The sequence below is a fragment of the Stegostoma tigrinum genome, chromosome 15, assembly GCF_030684315.1.
Source record: "Stegostoma tigrinum isolate sSteTig4 chromosome 15, sSteTig4.hap1, whole genome shotgun sequence".
Classification (NCBI taxonomy): domain Eukaryota; kingdom Metazoa; phylum Chordata; class Chondrichthyes; order Orectolobiformes; family Stegostomatidae; genus Stegostoma; species Stegostoma tigrinum.
In genome coordinates this window covers 14,715,682-14,739,681 of record NC_081368.1, presented here as the reverse complement: position 1 = coordinate 14,739,681, position 24,000 = coordinate 14,715,682, and the positions used below count along the sequence as shown (strand labels likewise).

General features: G+C 41.6%; 1 protein-coding gene across 1 annotated transcript in view; it reads left to right on the top strand.

The window, feature by feature from the left end:
• The window catches only part of mtm1 (myotubularin 1), a 130,960-nt gene that overhangs the window by 69,518 nt on the left and 37,442 nt on the right, over positions 1-24,000 (top strand). The gene's annotated exons all lie outside the window — the stretch shown is intronic.

Sequence of the window (24,000 nt, the reverse complement as noted above, 5' to 3'; positions counted from 1 at the left end):
TTAGCATATTAAAATAGAATATTCTACAAATTACTGATCAGATAAGAGGCATCCATACAAAGAAACACTGTTGGTGTTACAGGTAATTCACGCTTTGCACTGCAAAGAATTTTCTGTAAGATGTGTTGGGTATAAGCGGAAGGCAGAATTATGATTTTTCATCTCTAGAGATGTTATGAAGCTTCCGTAATGCCATAATTTGTCTTAAGGAGTTAGTACATTAAAACATTTGCTAAGCTTAGAGGAACAAGAGACACATATACACAATCGTCTCCAAATCCTAGACTACTGTTTACTCTGAAAATGCTGTTGTATTAGTACAGTTGACCTCTTATTTTATGTACATCTGAATGAAGCCCTGAAACTGGAAGGTAAACAGACAAAAGTCATGGTCCATATTGGCAGATATGACAGAGATAGGAAGAGTGACAATGTCCTGTAACGACAATTCAGAGAGCTAGGTAGTAAACGAAAAAGCAGGATTGCTCCCCATGCCACGTGCTGCTTAGGCTCGGAACAACAAAAGAGTACGATTGAACACATGACTAAAGAGCTGGTGTAGGGAAGAGGGCTTCAGATATGTGGATCATTAGGATGTCTCCCAGGGAAGGTGGGACCTGTCCAAGAGGGACAGGTTGTATCTAAACTGGAAGGGTACCAATATCCTGGCAGGAATTTTGATAGTGCAACTCGGGTAGGTAAACTAGTGTGGCGGGGATAGGGGCTGCAAACTGGAGCAGCAGGTCAGTAAGAATAGAGACTGGGCAAGAGCTTTAGATTCTGGGGAAGAGCTTTAGATTAAGGCTAAGAGGAAGAATAGTCTAGGTGAGGTTGCTGAGCCCAATTGGACTGTGTTTTCTTCAGTGAAAGAAGTATAACAAGTAAGACAGATGAACTTAGACCTGGATTAATGCATGCGTTTGAGATGTTGTTGCTATCAGAGAGACATAGTTGAAAGAGGAACAGGATTGGCAGGATTAATGTTCTGGGATATTGATGTTTTAGACGAAACAGACGAGGAAGCAGAAGTGGAGTAGTTGCATTAATGGCTAGGGAGTAAATCACAGCTGTGCTGAAGGAGAACAGCCTATAGGGATCTTGCAGTGAGTGTTATGGGTAGACCTCAGGAATCGGAAGGTGCAGTGACAATACTCAGGATGTACCATAGACCTCTCTGCTGCCAGCTGGAGATTGAAGAAGAGATAAGTAGTCAGATTTGGGGAAGTTGTGAAAATAACAGGAATGTAGTGGTAGGAGATTTTAACTTGCCCCATATTAATTGAGACTTCCTTAGTGTGTGGGGATTTGGATGGGGAGCAGTTTGTTAGGTGTGCCCTGGAGGGTTATTTTTGAAACAGTACGTGGACAGTCCTTTGAGGGAGGGACCATAGTAAACCGGATATTGGGAAAAGTTTCAGGAGAGCATTTTGGGAGTAGTGACCAGCTACTTCATTTTCAGATACTTATGGAGAAGGAAAAGAGTGGAGTTTGAATGAAGTTTAAATTGGAAGAAGGTCAATCATAACCAAATTAGGCAAGAATTGGAGAATGTGGATTGGGAGCAGCTATTTGAGAGTAAATCCACATCTGGCGAGGGAGCCAGTGATTGATCGTAGGTCAGGCATGTTCCTATGAAAATGAAGTACAGGAATGGCAGGATTCGGGAACATTGGATGACAGCGGAATTATCAACCTAGCCCCCCAAAAAAGGCAGCATACCCATGGCCTAGGCAACTAAAAACAGATGAAACACAAGCTTGAAGAATATAGAGAAAGTAGGAAGGATTTAGGTGGGCTAAAAGGGGCTGAAATGTCCTTGGCCAGAATGGTTAAGGAGAATCCCAAGGAACTTTATACACCTATTAGGAACAGGAAGGTAGCTAGGGAAAGAGTAGGCCCACTCAGGGATAAAGGGGAGAGGTTATGTATAGAGCAGGAGGAAATGGGTGAGATCTTTAATGTGTGCTTTATGTTGGTATTCATCAAAGAGAGGGATGTGAGGGATGTTGACATTAGGGAAAGGTGTGTGAATACTATTGGGCAAGTCAACATAATTAAGGAGAAAGTGTTAGGTGTCTTGAAATACATTAAGGTAGACAAGTCCCAGGCCAAGTGGGATCTAGCCCAGGATGCTGTGGGAGGAAGTAGCTGGGACCTTAACAGATATCTTTGCATCCTCTTTAGCCTCAGATGAGGTTCCAGAGGACTGGACAATGGCCAATGTTGTTCCTCTGTTTAAGAAGGGAAACTGAGATAATCCACATACTTACAGGCCAGTATGCCTGCTGACACTGTTGGGGAAGCTGATGGAGAAGATACTGAGAGACAGAATTTATTCACATTTGGAAGCAAATGGACTTGTTAGTGATACACAGCGTGGGTTTGTGCTGGGAAAGTCATGTCTCACCAGCTTGATTGTGTTTTTGAGGAGGTGACAAGAATGGTTGAAAGAAGGGCGGTAGATGTTACTTACAAGGACTTTAGTAAGACATTTTGATAAAGTACCTCAAAGCATACTGGTACAAAAGCTGGAGATGCCAAAAGTTTGTTAGGTACCTGAGTGAGCTGTCCAGCTGGATACAAATTTGTCTTGGTCATAGAAGACAGAGAGTAGTGGTGGAAGGGTATTTTTTGGAATGGAGATAAGTAACTAGTAATGTTCTGTGGGGATCCGTGTTGGGACCTTGGTTTGTAATATGTATAAATGATCTGGAGGAAAATGTAGGTGGTCTGATTAGTAAGTTTGGAGATGACACCAAAATTGGTGGAGATGCAGGCAGTTAGGAGAATTGTTGAAGGGTGCAGTGGCATATAGTTAGATTGCAGATTTGGGTAGAGAAATGGCAGATAGAGTTTAATCTAGACAAATGTGAGGTGGTTCATTTTGGTAAATCAAATCCAGCTGAGAATTGTGTTAACAATGGCAAAGCTTTAGGGGCATTGACATAGAGGGATCTGGGCCTACAGGTCCACAAAACCCTGAAAGTGGCAACATAGGCGGATAAGATGGTCAAGCAGGCATACGGTGTACTTGCCTTCATCGGCCAGGGCATCAAAAATATCCAGTTTCACTTTATCTGTTAGCTCAACAAAAGACTTTTTCGCTCTCTTTCGGACATCAAGCTCCAGCAACTTATGGACTCCAAGATCCATTCTGCAGACTGTCCCTTAACACCTTCCCCTTCCCAGGTCTCTGATGTTATCACTTTTTTGCCTCCTGAGGGCACTCCCCTCAACCCCAGCCCTTGCTGTGTTTTCACCGTACCTCCTGACCTTCCGCTGTCTGAGGCTGAACATATTGTCCTCAACAAAGGGCAAAGCTTCATACCCTTCCATCCTCATCTTAATGAATTTCATGTCATTGAACAGTTTTTCTGTTACCTACATCTCTACACTCACTTCTTTAAGCAGGGATATTCTCTTCCACCCCTGTTCCACTCATTCCTTCACCCCTCTATAGTATTTGCCCTCCACTTGGACCCCTTTTACCAGTACTTGATTTCTTTTGCGAAAACTTCGGCTGTGTCAATTTCTATGCTCCTCTCACCCACTCTAAACTGGCCCCTTCTGAAATTGCCATGTTTCGCTCTCTCAGGTCTAACCCTAACTTTACCAAACACGCTGACAAATGTGGTGCTGTTGTAGTCTGGCAGATTGATCTTTACCTTGTGGAAGCTCAACACCAACTCTTGGACACTTCTTACCGCACGCTGGACCATGGCCTCTCATTCGAACATCAAGCTATTGTTGCCAGGACTGTCGCCAACCTCATTAGCTCCAGAGACACTCCCAGACAGCCCACTTACCTCCTTCCCAAAATCCACAAACCAGACTTTGCCAGTAGGCCCATTGTATTACCTGAATCAGCCTCACCGAGATCATTTCCTCCTGCTGTGACTCCATCCTGTGTCTCATGTCCGTGCCCTCCCCAGTTCCTCTGATGCCCTCCACCATATTGACGATTTCCGGTTCCCGGGCCCTAACTGTCTCCGGTTCATCGTGGATGTCCAATCCGTCTATACCTCCATCCCCCAACAGAACAGCCTGCGAGCTGTTGGCCTCTTCCTCGAGCAGAGGCCTGAACACACTCCATCTTCCACCACTCTCCTCTGCCTGGCTGAGCTTGTTCTCCTTTAACTTATCTCTCTTCTGCCAAGAAAAAGGAGTGGCTATGGGCACCAGCATGGGTCCCAGCTATGCCTGCCTCTTTATGGGGTATGTGGAACAATCCTTGTTCCAGGTTTACTGTGGCCCCCTCCCACAACTCTCTTCTCAGTACATCATCGGCTGCTTCAATGCAGGTTCATGCTTCTGCCAGAACCTTGAAAAATGTATTCATTTTGCCTCCAATTTCCATCCCTCTATAACTTGCAGGTCGTCCATTTCTAACACTTCTTTTTCCCTTCCTTGACCACTCTGCCTCCACTTCAGGAAATAAACTGGTTACTGCCATACACGACAAAGCCACTGATTCCCAGAGTTAGCTTCAACACAGCATTTCACACCCTGCATCCTGCGAGGACTTCATCTCATTTTCGCAGTTCCTTTGCCTACATTGCATACGTTTGGATGATGCCTCCTTCCAAAACAGGACTACTGACATGGCTTGCTTCTTCCATAACCATGCTTCCCCATCTGCTGTAGTTGAGAGAGCCCTTGACCACATCCGACCTATCACCTGTGCTTCTGCCCTTGCCCCTTTCCATCACTTACTACAGAGTGATCAGATCCCCGCTGGCCTCACTTTTCATCCCACCAGCCTCCACTTTCAAAGGATCATCCTCCACCGTTTCAGACAACTCCGGCAGAGCACCACCACCAAACACCTCTTTCCCTCACTCCTTTGGTGTGCATTTCGCAGGGATCATTCCCTCCAGGACACCCTAGTCCATTCCACGACCACCAGCACTTGCACCTTCTCCGCCTCCCTGCTCACTATCTTAGGGCCTAAATAGTCTTTCCAGCTGAAGCAACATTTCACCTGGACATCCTACAATCTTGTGTATTGTATTTGCTGCACCCAATGTGGCCTACTCTACATTGGAGAAACCAAATGCAGACTGGGTGACCGCTTTGCAGGACGCCTCCGCTCTATGTGCAAGCATCACCCTGACCTTCCCATTGCTGGTCATTTAATACAGCGTCCTGCTTGCATAACCACTTATCTGTCCTCAGCATGCTGCAGTGCTCTGGTGAATCTCTGCATACTGAAAGAACAACATCTCATCTTCAGACTAGGCACTTTACATCCTTCTGGACTTAATGTTGAGTTCAGCACCTTCAAATTGTGAACCAACTCCCATTTCATCCCTTTTTTTTAACTTGTTACATTTTTTTGTCACCAGGTCCTTTCTCCCCTTACCCTGTACTGCGGTGGGACTGTCTTCCCTTTTAAGTCCAGCAGTTAGAGACACCATTGTTCTGCTGATCTCGCATTCTGATCACTTAATCTAAACTATCAACATATTCTCCTCCACCAATGTTCTTCACCCCACCATCACCAGAACGTTCCCCGCCACCCCCAATTATAACATAAATGCTACCTCCTCTACACTTCACTTCAGCTTGTATCAGTGATAATGGGAACTACAGATGCTGGAGAATCCAAGATAACAAAGTGTGGAGCTGGATGAACACAACAGGCCAAGCAGCATCTCGGGAGCACAAAAGCTGACGTTTCGGGCCTAGGCCCTTCATCAGAGAGGGGGATGGGGAGAGGGAACTGGAATAAATAGGGAGAGAGGGGGAGGCGGACCGAAGATGGAGAGAAAAGAAGATAGGTAGAGAGGACAGTATAGGTGAGGAGGTAGGGACAGGATAGGTCAGTCCAGGGAAGACAGACAGGTCAAGGAGGCGGGATGAGGTGGTGAGCCGCACCTCCGTTTCCTACATTTCCTACCCACCACCTCATCCTGCCTCCTTGACCTGTCTGTCTTCCCTGGACTGACCTATCCCCTCCCTACCTCCTCTACTCTTACTATACTCTCTTCTCTACCTATCTTCTTTTCTCTCCATCTTCAGTCCGCCTCCCCCTCTGTCCCTATTTATTCCAGTTCCCTCTCCCCATCCCCCTCTCTGATGAAGGGTCTAGGCCTGAAATGTCAGCTTTTGTGCTCCTGAGATGCTGCTGGGCCTGCTGTGTTCATCCAGCTCCACACTTTGTTATCAAATTGTTAGCTTGTTGTCTCTCCATGGATGCTGTCTGACCTGCTGTGAACTCCAGTATTTGTTTTCATTCATTGAATATAAAAGTTGGCAAGTTATGTTACAGCTGTGTAAAACTTTAGTTAGGCCACATATGGAAAACTGCTTGAAATTCTGATCGGCGAGTTGGATAAACTCTGATTGTTTTCATTGGAATGACGAATGCTGAGGGGCAAACTAATGGAGGTGTACAAAATTATGTAAGTTGGATAGTGAGAGGTTTTTTCCCAGCTTGGAAAGGTACAACTACAGGAGGGCACAGGTTCAAGGTGAGAGGGGGGAAGTTTCAGTGAGAAGCATGGGGAAAAGTTTTCACGTAGTGGGTGCCTGGCACTCACTGCCAGGGGAGGTGGTGAAAGCAGGCATATAGACACCATTTGAAGTGTATCTTGATAGACGCATGAATGGGTGGCAAAAAGAGGAATAGAAACTGTGTCTGCACAATAAGTAGTGGGCCTAAATAAGGAATAAGAAATGGCATGGGCTTGGTGGGCTGAAGGGCCTGTTTCATGTGCTGTATTGTATTGTATATAAAATGGCTCAATGAGTTCCGAGGAAGGGTCACTCCATCCGAAACGTTAATTCTGATTTCTCTCCACAGATGCTGCCAGCAATTTCAATTTTTGTCAACCATTTTAAGTGATTGAGATGCCTAGCGTTGTGAGAAGTAGATATTAAATTAATTTGAAGAGATATACTGAGAACTTTTAAGATGTGGAATAATGCACCATTCATAATTGACACAGTGATCATACCAATGGGATGGGTAGTAGAAGGGAAGAGAGCTGTAGGAACAGGGTGGGCGCATGCTAAAGCTACTGGTTGTGAATACCAGCACACTCTTTGGGCCAAATGGCTTTTGATCCTGTGTTTTTGTTACAGCAGGGAGAAGTGAACACTGAAGTGAAGTTAGATAAACAAGTTGAGCTGTTTAATGACCTTATAAGATGTATATGAATGTTTGGAGACAGTGCAGGGTAGAGGAAGTTAGTGAGAGTTTGTATAGGCCTTTAATGGATGAAAGTTTAGTCAGATGCTGTAAGGGCCCGGTAAATGAAAGTTGGAATGTAGGACTGATGGCCAGAGAGATAGGGTTGAGTGAGGCCAGGGACCAATGTATAAATGAGGTTCAGGATTTTACAATCCACATTATGGGGAGGGTGGCAAGTCTAGTTATCATGATGAAACAATTAAAGCATTGGAAAAGTAGAAAATAGAGATTATTTGGGCACAGTTATTAGCTCACCCCTTCAAGAATGACCGCAAAATACGTAGGAGATTGGGGCAGTGGTTGTTTCGTGATGAATAACTAGTTGCAGAATTTGTTTGTTCTCTCCAGCTCTGTTGGCACTTTTAATTTTCAGTGCTGGTCTCCTCCCATCCATCCTACTTACTTACATTCAACACGAACCAACAAAATATGACCCACAATCTCTCCTGAACAAAGGCTTTCAATCCATACCAAGCTCCCCTTACTTTCTGTTTTAAAGTTACTCGATTTTATTTTCATTGTCTCGTTCTCAGATCTCTCCACTATCTTTATTTAAACCTAGTAACCTCTTCCATTATTTATTTGCCTTTGCAAGCATCTTTTTGCTCATCCATTGTCAGTATACTTTTTCTGCCCACTTCCTTTTTACTAACTGAAGCTAACCATCAAGATGTGAAGTTTAAAGCTTAATTTTGTCAAACAGGAAACTAAAGTAGCACCTAATTTAATCAAGCTTGAGCGAACAGATGAGGAGAGAAAATCATATTGATGATTAGTTTCATTTCTGATGGGACTTGAACAGGATAGCTTTGTTCTTTCAAATGTTAAGTTGCTGGGAGTCTGTACATGATCCTGGACAAGCAATTTAAAAAAACTAACAATTCTGGAGTTTCTGACTCTTGAAAGACAAAACAATGTCATCAGCTATGTATGGAGGCTGACTCCATGTCTGCTAATAATACTGTTGTAGAGCAAGACATTGATAAAAAACAGATGGGAATGAAAGGACACTAGGATATTGGAGTCCTGATGTGAAAGATCACAGCAGAGTTTCTAACTACACTGGGATAACGCACATCTATAAATTTTTAAAAAAGCGCTGAGATGATAGTACGAGAGTGGTAGTCATTGGAGGAGAGGTGGAGGGAAGTGTAATGTAGGCAGCAGAGGTGTAGCTGAATATAAAACAGCAGAACGTGGTGCAGTTGTAATCATGTGTGTAATATTCACTGAAAAAGGAAGATTAGAAAAGAAATCAGTGGGTAATTCCTCTGAATTGCTCTTGCAATCTCATCTTGACTCACCATAGTCTGACTGGACCATATAATTGCTGTCTTATTAGAGAGAGATGGCTAGTGGTTGTTTGACCTGAAGGTCAACATGCCTCAGACAAAGGAAGTTGGAGAAGGACGGTTCTGGTGTGGAAATTGAATGCGTGCGGTTGGCGTCACTTTTCATTGCAAACCAGCCGTCCAATAAACTGAGCTAACTGACCTCAAATAATGAGTAATGACAAGTGACAATGAATGTCTTAAGAAAGATGTGGCAGGTGCGCGGCATGGTGGCTCAGTGCTTAGATTATTGCTTCATTATGCCAGGGAGCTTTGTTCAATTCTAATCTTAGGTGACTGGAGATTTTATATTCTGTGTTTGTTTCTGCTGGGTGCTCTGATTTTTCTTCCACAGTTCAAAGATGTGCAGATTAGGTAGATTGGCTGTGATAAATTGCGCCACAGTGTTTGGGGATGTGCTGACTAGTTAAATTATCTATGAGGATAGGATGGGAGGGATTAATTTCAGCAGGATGCTCTTCGGAAGATTGGTGCAAACTCCATGGGCTGAATGGCTGTATTCCACACTGTAGAGACTCTGTGATTCTGGTGTTGGGAATAGTGCTGGGCAGGGTTCTGTCAAACACTGGTTCTCCTACGAAGAAATATAGAATGGTGGAACCTGCAAAAGGTTCAAAAATGCCCAACACAAACCTCAATGATTTGAAAATTGGATCTTTTTGAGAAGCTTATCATTTATATTTGTACTCATTACACTATGACCACTTTTTGGATGTTTCTGCAAGGATCGTTGTGAAGAATTTTTGTGCAATATGTTTCTCCAATTCAAGTTTGTAACTTTTACATTGTATCCAATATGTAGAAAATACATTATTGTAATCAACTTGTGTATACTTTTATAGTTTGGAAGCAAATAGTTTCATGGCAGATTACGTATGGTAACTGCAGAACTCTGCAAATTTGTCCAGTATAGTTGGGTGTTAATAGTAGTTCATTCAAATACTTGCAAAATGTGAACTTCAATTTGGAGTAGTTTAGATAACTCTGATAATCTTTCAACATTAATTTCTTCATTGGCACAGTCTATTTTTAAACTGATTGCACAGAAGTGGGCAACAAGTTGGCATTTTGCCAAATTATGTTCGGTTTGAGGCCAGGCAAGGGTAATGTAGGATGGTCAGGAAAGATAGGAGATTAAATCATACACTGATGTGCCACAGTTGCCAAGTTAAATAACAATCTGAACCTTTGTTTTGTTTATTTTAGGATTTTGAAGGCTCCTCTGTTATTGATTCTTTAAGTTTGTGTCAGAAGCTTTAATGTTAAAAGGAAAACCTTGAAAATGCATTCTGGCATTTACTTTTTTAAGTTTTCCAATTATCCCATGATAATTGCAAGAGATTTGCATGGTATGTCATGCAATTTTATTTTCAGAAGGAAAGATAATTTTGCATTCTATTTATAGGGAAATTACAAATGTGCAGCAAAAGAAACAGCTTACATTTATGTACCATCTTTAATGTAGTAAGACACCTCAATCCACCTCAAGAGCATTACCAAATAAAGTTATATACTGAGCCAAATGAAATATTAGAGCAGGTGACTATAGGCTTTTCGAAAAGGTAGGTTTTAAGTAGAGTCTTAATGGAGGATGCACTGGTAGAGTGGGGAATACATTCGTAATTTTATGATTAGTGACCCTGGAAATCGTCCCTGTTTATCTATCAGACAGGATTGCTTAGTCTAGCTGCAAGATTTGCTCAACAGTAACCTGACCCTCTGGTGTCCTTGTACTCACTCCTCAACTGTTTCTTTCAGTGAAGACTGTAATATTAAAATGCAAAATTGTGCTTGAAAGCTGTTCCAAGAGCATGCATGGTACATAATTGATTAGACGACCTATTGTCAGTCTAAGCATTGTGTCAATCTGCATCATATCTACAAAATGTTTAATGTGAACTAAAGAATGAGAAAGATATAGCCTTCTTAAAAACTGCAACTTAGAGTTGTCCCAACCATATCCATTCTTGATTTTTTTTTAAGCATTTAGTGTAAATTTACATTTGTGAGTTTTCAATGGGTACAATTCACATTGTCGGTACACAGCATATTTTTTTTGACTGAAAGTGCAGTTAATTTAGGAAATCCAAACTAAATCTTGAACTGAAATTTTCTACTCTTGTTAATGTTTTGTTGAGTGAGGTTCCCAACATCTGGCCTGCACTAACTCTGAGTTTTCTCATCATTTCTTATGTGATTACCTTACTAATGATGCATTCAGGCTCTGTGACACCCTTCTATGTAGGGATCATATGGTAGGAGAGGCAGAAGCGCTCACCACTCCTGGGACCTTCTGCCATTTACACCTTAGCTGCAAGTCTAGCTGTACACTACTTCAAATGCCGTAAACCAGGAACTGCCCCTCACTTTGGTGCTTGATGATTATAACCGAGGACATGGGCCAGAAAGTGAACCTGGCGCCTATTTCACCGGCAAAGACCTGGAGTTGCTGGTGGATGGGCAGTGCAGAGGCAGGTCGTGTTTTATCCTGCTGACTGCCAAATGAGGCCATGCCTCCAAACTCAGCAAGCTTGGATGGAGATAGCAGTCCAGGTCAGTGCTGTGTCGCAGGTAAAAATAATTGCACAGCAATGCCTGAAGAAGGCCAGTAATCTCCAATGCTTTGTGAGAGTAAGTGTTGCCATTTTCTCTCTGCTTTCTGACATCAAGTGCTTCACTGCATTTGAAGATAAAATTCTCCAGTTAGCTGGAGAAGAGTGTGACCACTCTTTTGGGTCTGGGATATTTCTGTCCCAACAGAACAATAAACTTCATTCCACTGTGCTGCTGTCTTGTTATCACCTTGCCTGACATACCTGTAATCCCTGTACCGCAAGGACTTGGATTCCAAGACTCAAGTGCCTGACTGATTGTGGCCAACCTTCTGGACTGGAATAGGATGAGGAGTGACTAACCGATTCCCTCTTGACTCCGTTGAGGACTGCTCACCCTTGGCTTTTAGGTCTGGCCATTTGGTTGAAGCACATGCATTACGTTTGCTGATTAAACTGCTGGCATATGCTGTAGGTGTGACATATACACAGCATGGTACCATACAGCAGCATATTCACCCCCCAACAGTGGTAAACTGCCACCTTGCCTCTGTGCTAAAAGGCAGTACAGGCCTTAGAGGCTGGTAGCTGTTGAGTAAGCACAAAGTAGATTAGTGCTAAGAAAGCAGGCTAAGAGCTACACGTTCCATCCTGTGTAGATGCATGAGCTGCATGTGTCCCTGTGCACTGAGTGACCTGGCAGAACTGTAAAGGTTTTAGGTGTCTCTGAGCTCCGTAATGAAGTGATGAAGTGATGAAGGGCTGAAGTGGTGTGTGAGTAGGTATAATGTTTTTATGAAACTAGTGGTTTGCACGTGCTGCCTTGTGTGATTGAAGACTGGAGCAGAATGGCATCCACAGAGCATGCATGGATGTGGTGAAGTTATGTTTAAAAAGCACGTGGTGAGGTGCTACCAGATACCTGCTCTGACTGACATGTTGGAAATTTGTGTGTATGTTTTGAGGAAGGAGGGGAGAATTGGAAATAGCATATTAATAAGAAGAGTCAAGAAAAAACTGCAGATACTGGAATCCAAGGTAGAAGAACGGGAGGCTGGAGCAAGCCAGGCAGCATCTGGAGGAAAGGAGCAGTCAGCATTTCAAGTATTACCCCGCTCTTTTCCTCCAGATGCTGCCTGGCTAGTTGTGTTCTTCCAGCCTTCTGTTTGTCTATTAATGTGAAGGGTTGGACTACTAATGAGATGCAAATTTATGGAAATGAAGTAGTCAAGGCTCAACCGTGACATTCTTAAAGGGAAAATTGGGAAATATCTTCTACATGTTGGAGAGTGGTTTGATTTTACTCTTGCTATATTTTTCCAACCTTCTCGCCATTGTCAATGCTGCTGCAGGAAGGGAGCATCCTATCCATTGTTTTGATTCAGCTTGATATGGCCCTTATATGCTTATGTGACATGGGAAACTGCACAACAACATTTGACCTAGAGGTTGTATTGCACGCTTCCAAATATAACACTTTACCTTTATTTGGACATGGTACTCATCTCAGTCAGGAAATTAGTGGAAATGCCTGTTGCTGTGATAGATTCAGGAAGGAACCATGTGAATTTCCCTCTGGTACCTTATTTTCAACTGCTCTTACTATATCGGTCTCCACTTATTTTTATTGTGTCTTGTGTAGTATCATGTGATGAATTTATTATTCAGTGCAACAATCTAGTTTCTGTGGCCTTTTGAGAATGGGGCCAAGCTTAAGCAGATTGAATTTACGTTTCGTAAGATTAGCTGTTTTCTGCTTTGGTTAATTATCCCAATTCTCCTGCAGCAGTACTGTAGTAAAGTGCAATAATGATACCTGATAGGTTATGTGTACTGAGAAACATCGAACGTGTTTGGCTTGTTTTTCAGCTGAGGGTAGTTGGATGACCTGATAGAGAGCTGGAAGATAGCAGGTGTACTGATCAGATCCTTCTAAGGAAAAGTTCTCTACTTGTGGAAGAGATCAAAACTGGAGTCCATAAAGATAAAACTGCCACAAATTCGCTGACAAATCCAGTAGTGAATTCGAGTGAAACGTCTTTACCTAGAGAGTGGTTAGCATGTGGAACTGGCCACGGCCAAGAGATGTTGAGGTGAGTACCATAGGTTCATTTTAGGGGAAGCTAGATAAACAGATAAGGATAAAGCTATTTGGGTTAAATGAAGAGGAATTAGGGAATGGTCATGTGACTAGTTGGTTTGGTTTTGCTCTGTATATTCTTTAGTATTTTGAGGGAACAAGATTAGTAATTTAACCAGTTTGCGTGTGCGTTATGGAATGATAATCCAATAGCCTTATCCTTGTATTCAGTGACTCATTTAGTATTATGTGAATTTGATCAGGCACAGAAATCTTTTCCAGACTTGGAATACAGTAGTCATTTGTAGCAGTTTTACTGTCATTTGAACTAATGAAAGGTAATTTGGTTCAGACTTTGATTGTCTTGGTTTGGCCGTCTCAATACATCAACCAAGGTGATGTTTACACCTTCATACATAGAGCTAACCAGAAATGCTAAAATGCAATACACTTTTCCAAAAATGACACTATTATGCACAGAGTTCTGATAAAATAGCTCCTATTCATTCACTTATGATTTAAAAAAGCTAACAGTTCTTTCAAATACTGAGTTTATTCAGTAAACAGCTGGTTCTAGGATTGATGTCTGGACTGACAGGTTGAGTTAACCCCTCCCCGGCTGTTATCTTTGCTGTCCTGGGCTAGGAAGGGGAAAATTGACCAGGGTTTATTTTCCTGATTGCAAGTATGTATTTATGGTCTTGTGGTCAATGACATTTGTAGGATAGATCATGGATGTGAAAATCAAGTGCAGCTTTGTCCTTCACAATTGAATATCCTAGCTTGAAAATAAATGATAGCTTTTGCTGGAGTGTCGGAAGAGTGAGTGGCATCAATGTTATTCATATCCTAGCAAGAATTCAGGTCTACTTGGAGGAGAAAGATAAAAGCTGAAGACTAGTAAAGGAGAGAAACAACTTGTTACATTATCTATCCAGGAATGAGCCATTAAAGCCATGCCAAAACTATTTGACTGCTTTGATTTCTGGGTGTGGAATATTTAAGAATATGATGACAAGTCTTCCTGTTAAAGAGAATTGCAACTGAACTGGAAAGATTAACTTGCATGGCACAATGTTTTTTTTTGGAATTCTTTCCCTTATGTCTGTGAATGTGCATTACAGTATCTTTCAAAACTACGTCATTCAGAAGCTTCTTGGCTAAGATAGCAATGTTAGAATGCTGATTACAAAAACATCAATTAATGAAAATAAATTTGTAAACTGCTTTTCAGAGGAACACATGCTTATGAGTCATATGGAAAGTGGAACATTTCATTTTTCTGCCAAGTACTAAATTTGTTAGTTCTGTTTTCCAGTATGGAATCTCAGCAACTTAGTTTAGTGATTCATTACAGAAGAGAGGTATCAGTGCCATAAGCTAGAAACAGAAGACGCCATTGTTCAGTACTGCTTGCAGGTGTTCGTTCAATGTACCCTTTTGTTTGTGATTTTCTGCAGTGTGTTACTAATTTCAGAATGACAGCACCAGCAGAGTATTTAAAATGTGGTTTAAATTTACACATTGTTAGGCAGCTTGACATGTGTTCTGAGGCACTTTGTCACTTGGCTGCAGCAGGTTTTATGTATGTGCACGTAAACCTTAGTGGCAGTGAGATGATTGTTTCAGTCTTGCACATTGAATGTGCTTGTGTTTCCCAAAATAGACATAAATGGTGAAGTCATAAAGAATCAACATGAAACCCCACAAACTTGTTCAGCAACAATTCAAACTGGTTTTATAACTGGATAATATTTAGTAAGGAAGATTAATTATGGTTGTTTAAAAAGAAAAGTTGCAGCACTCTACACAGTAAAAGCCTGTGTAATCAACTCGGGAGTGGTATTGAATTATTTTCGATTGTACATGTTTCTTGTGGGGGGATGTTCGCAAGTGTGCCACCTTGTATAAAAATGAGCAGATTCTATTTACTGTGCAGCAACATTGTATAGTCAATAAAATTCCATTCGTATCAATATCATGTTTGCTCAAAGAGCAGACTTCCCAATCAGGAGCAAATTACTGCAGGTGCTGGAATTTGAAATGAAAACAGCAAATGCTGGAGTTCAAAGCAGGCCAGGTAGCACCCACGGAGAGAGAGAGAGAGAGAACATGCTAATGTATCGAATCTGGAGGACTCTGATGAAGAGTCATCTAGACTCAAAGCATTAGCTTGTTCTCTCCCCCTGGATGCTGCCTGACCCATTGTGATTTCCAGTGTATGTTGTGTTTGGTAACTTCCCAATTGCCATTTCACCAAAAAAATTACTTAGCAGCAATGTGCATTTGAAATAGAAATTGGGATTTCTTCCATGCTGCAAGAATTCCTCTTTATTTTGAAGGTTGGACTCATTGATCGGAATAAGGAAGTAAGTGTCACAAATTTGCTGCATTCTAGTTGTGCAAGTTTACCAGTAAAATATTAAACCACTGGTAGAAAATGAGGAGAAATTGATAATAGGCTGTAGTACTTGCTCACCCTTCCCCTCCCGAACTGAATAGTGGCTGAAGACTCAGCCCAGTGTCACACTTAATCCATCACGGGGATTCATGGTTAGATGACTAGCTTTTTTTGCTGAATGGTGTGATTGCAGCTGAGGCTGTGTTTGGAACACAGCAGTTGTCCTTCACATCTACTGCACTAAGAGGTGGAAGATAAATCACATTCCTCCTCCAGGTTACTGTAGTGTCCCCTGCTGGAATGTACTTGTATGTTATTCTTGAGAGATGCCTTCACTGAGTTTGCAGCTCTACTTTAGTAGGAATAATATTCCACTTATTTTAAATTGACCAATGCCTCTGGCAAAATGGTAGGGCAGAATTTTAGATGTAATGTTTGTACACAATGCTCCCATGGTTTGACTTCAGGACTGTTGAATCAATTTAAAGAGCTAGTTTGAAAGGTAAGTTGTTTTTTAAAAGATGAAAATTAATGTGTTTGTTTTGAAATCAGAGGAAATGTGGAGCAGACATCAGTGACCCATATAGTAATTTGTGTTTACAGTTACAGCAAGAAACATTTTAAAAAACACTTGGAGTTTTTGCCTTTTACAGCAGAGGTAAATTTAGGGTCTCAAAATCATAAATCAATGATATAATAAATAAGGAGAAATTGCTTCCATCCTGTTTCGTGGGCAGATCCTTGGAATAGAGAATTCCTCACTTCCCCTCGGGTTCCATGGGATCCAGGATCGCTAATAAGTTTCAAATGCAATTTGCATGTGATGCAGGCAGGCAATGCTTGAAGTGCAGGCAGATGAGGGTTTGTGATACTTCAACTTTGCCTCTGTGTATTACCAACAAAGTCTCTGATGTCTTCTTGAATAAATCTTCTCTGTTTTGCTGAGTCACTAGCTACAGACTGCCATGAATTGGCAGGGATGGTTCCATCTCTTCAGGGATGCTTGGAGGGCATCCAAGTATTTCTCCTGTTTTCCTGGGTATATCCTACTGTGACTGAGTTTGGAGTATGGCATCAGTAATACATGTGACATGCCCTGCCCAACGCAGCTGGTTTTGAGAGATTCGGGGAGAGGACATTGCTATGGGACCACCTTTCGTGCTACTGAATTTGGAAGATCCTGCAAAAGCAAGATGGTGCTACAACAATGCTTTGGACTGTCTGCAGTAGAGCTCCCCATCTCTGAAGAATATAGGAGTGTGGGGATCACTGCTACCTAGTAAACCATGACCTGGCCTTGAGTTTGAGAACCTGGTCTCTCAAGCCCTTGCTGTCTTGGTCTGCTGAAGGTTAAGCTGGTACATTAATGGTGCCTTTGAATTTCGTCACCTATGTCTGCATTTGTCAAAAGGAGGCTCCTGACATGTAGAAAGTAATGAATGTTTTCCCAGGGTCTTGCCACTTTTCCCAAGTGTGGAAGCAAAGTGTTTTGGGAGCTCATTGGCAGGTTTTAGTCTTTCAGATGCTTAATGATAAGCCCGTTTCCTTATACTCTTCAAAGAAAAAGTCAACATCAACCTGGAGCTCAGTTTGGAGTGAATGCACGTGCAGGTTCATCTGCATATTGAATCAGTGACTGAGGCTATGGAAGTAGCAAAGCCTGTAACCAGAAGGTTCACATTTATTACCGATCAGGGGAGTACAACAAATTGGATGGCTTTTCAGAGAGCTAGAATAGACATGATGGGTGAATAGCTTCCTGTGTTTTATCATTGTGATTTTATTTCTGCACCCCCTTCCACCTCCCGTTTAAAATACCTCATGAATTATTCCAATCATTAGTGCTTATTCTATCATTTATTATTAATAAGGTAATATCACTTCTGTTAAGAGGGGGTGAAGTGCATCTAGACCTTAGGTTTATGCCGATAGCAGCTCATCTACAATAATTTGAGATCAGTTTTGGAACTTGCCTAATAACTGCCACGTGCAGTTGCAGTTGAACCTCTGTTTCTAGGTATTGTGTTCCATGTGGCACTTTAAGGATAATCCTCAAAGACATCTGTTTTCTAAATTTCATACTTTAAGTGCAAAATTGAGATTCTTTAAATTTGCCCTAGAATGCTGCCTGGAGGTCACGCTGTATTGTTTCACACTGGTAATCTCTTGTGTACTATGCCACTTATGACCCCACACTGCACTGTGCAAATAATTCCTGTCTCTACATAATGTCCACCCAAGTCGTCATCCTGACCTTCCCACTCGGTAGATTTATAACATTTTATTTGTAAAACTGGAGCCACACAGTTTCTGGCACTGAGCTTTGTTTTTGTGTAGAAATTTACAACAGTGAGAAGAATAAATCATCAACAGCATCCAACTGCATTACAGCTCAGGAAATAAAAGAGAATATCGGAGATCAAGCATTACAGAAGACTGTTCTACATGTAATTTACTGTGTCATCCTAGGAAAAATAGATTGTTTCCTGATTTGAAGCTGTTGTCCTGAGATTATATTTTTCTAGCATTTTAGAGGATGAGAAGTGATCTAGTTGAACCAGGCATATCCTATAGTCTTGGCAGGTTAGATGCGAGAGAGTCTAGAACTGGGGGTCACTGTCTTCGAATAAGGGGCTGACCCTTTAGGATAAGATCTGAAATTCACTGAGAGTTGTGAATTGTTGTTTTTGGCTATTCCAGGGAGCTATGGACATTCAACCTTTGATTATATTTAAGACAAAGATTATTAATTTTTGAGACCCAGGAAAGTTGAGAGAAATAGATCTTGTGAGAAAATGGAGTTAAAATAAAGGGTCAGCTGTGTTCTTATTGAATGGTGAAGTGACTGGATGGTGTAGTCCTCCAATTTCTTATGCTTTTAGCTCAAATGTTATTGAGAATATTATAACATTGTAGTGTCAGCCAATTTGTAGACAACAAAAGGTATCACAGATAAATTACCAGTTAGTCTGCCTTTAGGATGTTGGTCGGGATTGGAAGAACTCATCCACTTCTTTTCAAATAATGTTGATGTTTGCACTTGAAAAAGTAGATTGGATCTGTTTCAAATCTTACCTGAAAGATTAATATTTCTGATAGTGGGATATTTTGCCATTACTACATTGAAGTGTCAACGTAGATGAAATGCTTAAGTCTGGAGCAGGGATGGAAACAATTGCTTTCAAATGGAAAAAGATCATCATTGAGTTGTTTCATACATATTAAGAGTAACCTTTGTGCATTTTAAAAATTATCATCTTGTGATATTTTGTTTTTGTGCAATGTTTCCCCTGATGCTTGTGGAATTATATTTATCTCTGATTTTTTATTTGAGAAACATTTCTTGCATTTTATCTTTTTATGTTGAATACTTATCACTGTAAATAGGATTTCTACTTGCCCACACAATGTTGGTCCTATGGTTTGTTTAAAAGAGTGAAGTTCTTCTCCACTGCTGCAGCAATATATTGTAACTCAAACGACTGATGTCCTGCATGACTGTGTTTTGCTCTGTTTCCCGTGTGTGCCTTCCTGTTGCCCCTTCCTGAGCTCCATTCCTAATTAGTTGAGAAATGAAATGCTTTTAAACTGTAGGCTGGAATTTCCTGCTCTTTCTTGCAGTGAGTTTGAAGGAATTTGTGTACCTTTGGAGTTGTCCTTATGCAGACCAGTCCGTACCAGTGACCAGGGAAATGGCACAAAATGAGGTATAGCAATCCTCTAGTTCTGCCATAAGAATGGAGATCAGGATTTTGAGTGCTGGTGGAGTTCAACATTGAGAAGTTCCTGCTTAAGATCTTTGTTTGATTTGGGTTGGTGGTGGTCATTGGTCGGGAGATGGGAATAGTGGGAAGCGTTTTAAAAAAATGTGCACAATGTTGTCCTTTGACCTATCCCCACGAATTTGGTTTCTTTGACATCTTTCTGACATTTATACCTCGAAAAGTGAACCGTCTCCGAGAACTAGGGCCAAGTAAATTTTTACAAGGGGTGAGTTTTATTTTTGTAAGAACATGCAGTTTTTTTTTCTTTTGTAGCGTTAATGGTTGAAAGATTGGGTGACTTACACTCAAACTGCTGTTTGTGAAAGAACAGAGAACTTGTATTTATATAGTACTTTTCATATCTTTAGGGTGTCCTAAATAAATTTGTAGCCAATGAAGGATTTTTTGAAGTGTAGTCTCTGTTGCAGGAAGCATGGCAGCCAGCTTGTCGCAGTCACCTCCTATAAATAGCATTGAAATCGGTGATTTAATAATCTGTTTAAATAACAGTTTGGGGTAAGTAATAGTCAGTATGTCAGTCTGACCTTTATTTTCATAGAATTTTATACATATAGACCTTTTGAAGGTGACAGGGCATATAGGAATATCAGTTTACAGGGTATGTAGGATCTTGGGCTTCATAAATAGACTTTGAGTGCAAAGCTTATGCAAACTTTTGCAAAGTACATCCAGATCTGATCCCCACACTTTTAAGAAAGATGTGCTAGTCCTTGAGAAAGTGAGAAGGGATTTACCAGAATGGTTTCAAGAATAATGGATTTTAGCTACAGGATCTGGCTTTGCTTTGGAGTACAGGAAATTTAGAACATTGAGCACTACAGCGCAGTACAGGCCCTTTGGCTCTCGATGTTGCACCGACCTGTGAAACCAAACTGAAGCCCATCTAACCTGCACTATTGCATTATTATCCAAATGTTTATCCAATAATAATAGAGCTGAGATTTAATAGAAGTGAACAATATTGACAAGTTTGGATAAATTGAGCAGAGAAAATTTGTTCCCTTCAGTATGGGCATTCAGTTTTGGGTAAAAGGTGTCGGAAAAATATTCTATTTTTCCACAACAATTGGTATTGCCCTGGAACACACTGCCTATCAGGGTGATAGAACTGGAAACAGTGAATAGTTTCAGAAGGATATTGGATGGGAGTTAAGTAAAATAAACTTACAGGACAATAGGAATAGAGTGAGGATATGGGACTGAATGGCTTCTTCAGGAGAGAGATGTCAATGGGTCACATTACTTCCTCCAGTGCTCAAATAACTTTGTGCGCTTGAGGGGATGAGGGGCCTTGGTTTAATTTCTCATTTACAATCAGCACCCTTAATTGTGAGATTGGAAGATCTGCTCTTTTAAGTAGGCCTTGAACTCAAACTTTATAAATCAAGTGACTGTGCTGGCCACTGAGCCAAAGTTGACGTATGTCTCTTGCCTGGATCTAAGCTATAAGTACAAGGTGGTAACGAGAGGAAGGCACTTCCACTTCTATGGGAAAGAGCCAGAATCCAGTGAGTGGCTCTTGAGAGCAGTTTGGATGAAACTAGCAGTTGTGTGCTTTGAGAAGGATCAAACATGTTTTCACATTATTCTCAGTTTTTTTTAAATCACTAATTTGTGAATGATCTGAAGTTGTCAGAAACAATTTGCAGTAAGGTTTCATGTAACATTGTTAAAATTGTGGTCTGACTAACTGATGAGATTTCTCACCTGCAAACTATTTTTATCTTTGAACTTAATTCAGTGATGTGATAACAAAACAGATGATTGTTGCTGAAATGCTGTGATAATTTCTATTGTGCCCATTTCACGTAATGTTGGAAATGTTCTTTAATCATGTTTCAACTTTTCCAACTTTACTACGTGTTGCCACAATGCTGATTGACTATCATTCTCTCTTGTTTCCTGAAACTCAGCCATTCCTCTTCTCGTAATGTTGTGTTTAAGTCTCTCTTGGAAACATCATTCTATCTGACCTTGGGCCTTCTTCCTTATGTTCAGTCTCCATTACTTGCTTTGCTGCAGATCTTCCTCTCACTGAAGAATTTCATTTCTTTTTGATTATCATCGTCAATGCTTCTAGAATCTTCTTTGATCCCACTGTTTAAGTATCTTCATCCGTTTGTATCCAGTTGTTGTTGTCTTTTTGACTTTGTCCACATTTTTGCACTTTAGGGTGGTCTCTTGGCTGTCTTGTAGTTTTTATCCGTTTGGTTCTCATGACATTTGTCTATCATATAACACCCCCACTGAATTTTGAAGTTGTAACTGAAAACAATACCATGGCAGTACTCAGTATCCTATGCCATGTTATATGTCTGTCTTCAAATCAGTTCTGTAACATTTACCCAGCATTTTTTATCCTTCAACAAATTTCTCCTGTCTTCTCCAGACCATTCTTGAGCCATCACCACTTTGACCTCCACCAAATTATATCACTGGCATTACTGGTCAGATATCTTTTTAAAGGTTAAAACTTCACAAAAGGTTTGCTATTTTTGAGCTGTTGGTGGATTGTCCTGCAACTTGAAATGAAGTGTATTCTAAAAAGGTCATTTTGCAAGATACAAACTTCTGCTATTAACTTCTTCTTCTTTGTATGTTTCCATTTGAATTTGGCTTCATACAGTGACCGGTGCCAAAGTAATTGGACAAATATGGATTTGGGAAGGAGCCCACATAAGCAATTACCCAACTGATTGGATGATTTTTAATTCTGTAGAGTTTGAGGGCCTGTAAATGGCACATAGCACTTGGAGCTTGTCGTGGTGAATTAGTATGAACACTTCCTGCTCCTCAGTGTTGGAAATTGATTTGTTTGTCTGATTACTTTTTGGAAAAGCTCAAGAAAGAAGCTCAGAAGAATAAAACTTGCTGTACACGTTCCTTTTTATATGTTTTTAATGCCATCTGCTCAGATGTGTTGCAACGCACCTCTGGAGTTGATTACTCACATGGCTACTGCTTTAAATTACGAATTCAAAATGCATGGAGTGTTATGTGATAGAAAAATATCATTAGAACCAAAGGGAAAAAAGCTACAAGACAGTTGAGAGACCACATTGTAGTGCAGAAATATGGAAAATATTAGAAGAGAACAACAATCATTTCAGAGATATAAAGAACTGCAGATGCTGGAATCACATAACATAATGAGGAGCTGGAGGAACACAGGAGGGCAGACGGCATCAGAGGAGTAGGAAAGTTGAAGTTTTGGGTCGGAACTTTTCCCGAAACATCAACTTTCCTGTTCCTCTGCTGCCTTATCTGCTGTGTTCCTCCAGCTCCATGCTGTGTTATCTATAACAGCTGTCACAAACATTGGACGCTACCTCTGTGCCACAAGAGTCCTTAAAGTTTAAATGTAAATTGTGCATGAGCTCACGACCCTGAGATTGAGTCTGTCACTTTACTAACTGAACTAGCTGGCTGATGATCTTTAATTGAGTGTTGGCATAATTTCTCAACCAATTTAATAATATCAGTCAGATGTGGCTCACTTGCATTTGTTAAAAGCTGCAAATATATATGTCAGGCATTACAGCTTGTTTTGACATGAGCAAAACTTGCTGTGTGTGATATTATGTATGTAGCCCCCTAGAACATGCTTATTAAAATAAAATCTAAAAGAACCAAGAGCATTAATGACTTAAGTCATTTGAAAAATGAATGGAAGGCAGGAGGAATTGACGGTAGCAGAGATAATGGGAACTGCAGATGCTGGAGAATTCCAAGATAATAAAATGTGAGGCTGGATGAACACAGCAGGCCAAGCAGCATCTCAGGAGCACAAAAGCTGACGTTTCGGGCCTAGACCCTTCATCAGAGAGGGGGATGGGGAGAGGGAACTGGAATAAATAGGGAGAGAGGGGGAGGCGGACCGAAGATGGAGAGAAAAGAAGATAGGTGGAGAGAGTATAGGTGGGGAGGTAGGGAGGGGATAGGTCAGTCCAGAGAAGACGGACAGGTCAAGGAGGTGGGATGAGGTTAGTAGGTAGATGGGGGTGTGGCTTAGGGTGGGAGGAAGGGTTGGGTGAGAGGAAGAACCGGTTAGGGAGGCAGAGACAGGTTGGACTGGTTTTGGGATGCAGTGGGTGGGGGGGAAGAGCTGGGCTGGTTGTGTGGTGCAGTGGGGGGAGGGGACAAACTGGGCTGGTTTAGGGATGCGGTTGGGGAAGGGGAGATTTTGAAACTGGTGAAGTCCACATTGATACCATTAGGCTGCAGGGTTCCCAGGCGGAATATGAGTTGCTGTTCCTGCAACCTTCGGGTGGCATCATTGTGGCAGTGCAGGAGGCCCATGATGGACATGTCATCCAGAGAATGGGAGGGGGAGTTTCCCCCTCCCATTCTCTGGATGACATGTCCATCATGGGCCTCCTGCACTGCCACAATGATGCCACCCGAAGGTTGCAGGAACAGCAACTCATATTCCGCCTGGGAACCCTGCAGCCTAATGGTATCAATGTGGACTTCACCAGTTTCAAAATCTCCCCTTCCCCCACCGCATCCCTAAACCAGCCCAGTTCGTCCCCTCCCGCCACTGCACCACACAACCAGCCCAGCTCTTCTCCACCACACCCCCACCCACTGCATCCCAAAACCAGTCCAACCTGTCTCCGCCTCCCTAACCTGTTC